Source organism: Typopeltis vanoorti, chromosome 6 (genome assembly GCF_054136105.1).
Source record: "Typopeltis vanoorti isolate ZY-2024b chromosome 6, IOZ_Tvanoo_1.0, whole genome shotgun sequence".
Lineage (NCBI taxonomy): Eukaryota > Metazoa > Arthropoda > Arachnida > Uropygi > Thelyphonidae > Typopeltis > Typopeltis vanoorti.
Genome location: NC_143554.1, coordinates 122,401,026 through 122,405,000, shown reverse-complemented (window position 1 = coordinate 122,405,000; position 3,975 = coordinate 122,401,026).

Here is a 3,975-nt window from a genome sequence, read left to right as displayed (position 1 = left end):
CTTATTCCACAGCAGACTTCCTACTAGCTGATGTCATCTATACTAGGACATAAACCATGAAAAATTTTGAAGAAGCTCGTGTGGTGTCACTGTTGATATTTCCAAGGCATATAGTTGAAAGAGGAAATCAAACAACCATTTTATTGGTTTCGTCCCTGTTCTTTGTGAGTGGTCACTGGAATTCTCCTTTGTAATTTTCATTGAGTGTTATGATGGATGGTTTCCTCTTTATTAGATTTCGCTATTGATGTTAGGATACTTTAAGTTCTGTGCTTTTGCTCACACTGTTACTCCTATACATTAATGAATCTCTCATAATGGCAAATCCATCCATATTTTTGCTGTTGACAGAACAATACATTTTTCTTCATTTCAGAAACCTTGCTTAAATGATTCAAGCTTCTAGATTGAATTCATTTAAAGCCTGTGTAGCTTTGTGGAAATGACATTTGCATTCGTAGGCAGATCTCCCAAAGAAAGACCGTTTAGTTCGATTCTAGTCCAGACTAGAGGAACTTTTTCGAACCCTTTTTTTCGACCTGTTTCCAAGTTAGTCGATCTCTGGTATTTGCAAGTTTTTTTTTTTTTTTTTTTTTCTGCAGAAAACTTGGCTTTTTCATAGAGTAAACTTAAGAAACTCGCTCATAAAATTCACACTATTTCAATTTAGAACACTTTAGGATTGAATTTAGAACAATTTAGGATTAGGGACTATGAGATGGAAGGAACGCAGTTGTCTGCCCTAATTCCATCCCAAGACACCAGTTAAAATCATTCATAGTCTTGGGCCGACTATTCTGTATTTGCTAAGGGCGAAGATTAGCTGCCCACTAGTCTTGAAAAAGTTAGTTAGGGCTAAATGGCCTCGCCTACTCCTTTTGGAGAATGAAAGGCGTTAGGTGAGATTTTTCATTACCACTGTCTTCAATATTGATCTCCGCACCATCCTCAAGTGTGATAAAGATAATACAGTGAATTTCAATACTATCAAAACATAGGCCAGTCTTATTTCCCAGAAGAATGACCCCCCCATCTTACATTTGATAATATTACAATTTCCTCTCTGCACAATCCAAACCCGTTATAAATCCCAAACCTCCAGAACCTGAAATACTGTCCTCATATTTGGGATGGCAAGAACTCCCTAAAAATACTCAGAGCTGTCCAAAAGATGGAAATATGCTTTGAATATATCACTCCTCCCGCACATATTTTCTCCAATGCTTTGTCATAGGTTCTCTGTTTCAGTATTATATCCTTTTTTTTTTCCCTTTTCTTATAGGTATTTTAATAGGCGCTGTTCAACCTAACTGGCTATCTCCATTCCTCTACTTTTCTCTAATGATGTAAGGGCATGAATAGCTGTTGGTCAGCATTTCTACACAGTTCACACCCATTCTTATTACATGAACTTCTCATCCTCTTCTTTCATTCCATACACTTCTGTCTTGTATACAGCATTTCACTTTTTTTTTTTTTCAATCATTACAACCTTCAGCTCTTTAAAATCACATTAACGGAATCCTTATTTTTTTTAACCACTTCGTCACACACGGAGCTATTGTATTATAGGTTTTCTGACGTTTACGTATGCGATTGACAACACACGCGCGTACGTACGCACGCACGCACAGAAATACACACACACCAAGTCCGGCCTTGACTTGTTAGGTTAACGTTTACAAGGACATGAGAAGATAAGAGAATGTATGGAGACCAGTACATGCATAGAAAGTTAAATACTTAGGTCACATTGGAAATTATATGAAGTTACAAAGAAAATATACCCTAAAAGACGGAAGCTAGAAAACGCTCCAAGGCAGTGTTTCTCAACCTGTGGTCCGCAGGCAGATTTAAATTAATTAAATAAATATTTTTTTAATTATTATCTAAACAAAACAAATTAAAATTGAATAAGTAAGTAAAAATTATTGAAATCAAACGGAGACATAAAAAACCCAACAAATAGCGTAAGAATGTTCAAAGGCGGAAGCAATAAAACTATATTGTTTTTCACTTCACCCCTCTTTTATTATTTGTCATTCTGCTGCTAAATTTGTAGCTGCAGAATGACAAATAATAAAAGAGGGGTAAAGTGAAAAACAATATAGTTTTATTGTTTCCGCCTTACCTTGCTGTTTTGTCAGATTTGAAGTGAACATGTGTTATCCACATTTCAACCAATTGCTTGTTGTGTATTGATTTTTATTACTGAAGGTTTCCTTCAGTAATAAAAATCAATATTATATCTTCCGAAGTGCTGAAACGTTTTTTTAATAATGGAAAAGTGGCTTAGAACTAGGACTTTGAAATGAAAAGCAAATGAAACAGGTGATGCTAACCCTAATGGTGATACACGTGTTGTAACGGCGAGCAAATCTGATACTATTAAAGAAGAGGAAACAAGCAGTTCAAAGAAAAAATACAGTAGGAAATATAACACTTCATATTTGGAATTCGCGTTTACTTGTGTGGAGATGAAAGTGAACGGAAACCTCGATGTGTTTTGTGTTATGAAGTGTTGTCGAACGAGTGCATGAAACCTGCGAAACTCAGACATTTAGAAACTAAACATTGTGATGTGTGAAAAATAAGCCAATTGAATTTTTTCAGCGATGCTTAGCGACATTAAATCATGGGAAAGATATAATTTCAGCCATGGGTTCCATTAATAGCAAAGCACTGGAAGCGTCCTATCTCTTAAGTTTGCGCATAGCGAAAACAGGGAAACCTCATCCTATCGGTGAAAATTTACTACTTCCAGCTATAAAAGATCTGGTAAAAACTATGTTTAGCAACAAGTTACTAAAAGATGTTGGTTTGATTCCTCTTTCAAATGACACTGTCGGTTGCAGAATTAATGATATGCAGATGACATAGAATCTCAGTTAATCGAAAGAGTTAAAAAGAGCCCTTATTATGCTTTACAAATAGATGAGACTACCGATGTTACAAGTGATGCGCAGTTAATATGCTAGTAAGATATGCGCATGATAACAACATTCACGATGATATTCTGTTTTGTAGAACTTTGTCATCCCGAACAACTGGAGAAGAAATATTTCACACTCTCAATAATTACATAATACACAAAGGGATCCAATGTGAAAAATGTATAGGCTTCTGTTCGGGTGGAGCACGCGCTCGTACAGGCAGGCATAGTGGGGTTGTTTCTAAGGTGAAAGACGTAGCTCCGGATATGAATTGGGTGCATTGTTTCATACATAGGGAAGCGTTAGCCTCCAAAGGAATGCCACCAGAATTTAAAACTATACAATGCTGTCACGCTAGTTAATTTTATTAAAGCTCGACCGTGAAATAACAGCGATGTAATGAGCAATGAATATATGCAACTTTTGCTTCATTCTGAAATTCGCTGGCTTTCCAGGGGCAAGGTACTAACAAGGTTATTTCAATTAAGGTACAAAGTTTTATTATTTGTAAATGAACGTAATTCTGATTTTGCATCACTCCTTGTTGACGAAGCATGGTTATCAACACTATCCTATTTTTCAGACATTTTTCAAAATTAAATGAACTAAATCTCTCCCTTTAGGGAAATTTTTTAACTGTTCTTGATGCCTACGACAAAATAAAGGTTCGAGAAAAAACTGGTTTTATGGATTAATTATGTAAAATACAGACAATTTGCACCTTTTCCAACATTGGAATCCTTTTTAGTGGAAGTAATATTTTTGTTCATTCTGAGTTTGTGGAAAGGGTTTGGTGACCACCTCAAAAATCTGAAACGGAATTTTGAAACATATTTTCCGAATAACTTTTATAAAAAATTTCTGTGGGTTCGCGATCCATTTCAGGCTTGCAGTCACGAGAACGACGTTTCGTTATTGAAAAAGGAACACTTAATTGAGCTTTCAAGTGACAGTGGGCTTAACATGCAATTCCATGATCTTGGTTTTGCTCGATTTTGGATCTCGTCTTCAGTGAGAAGTGAATTTCCGGAATTATCCGAAG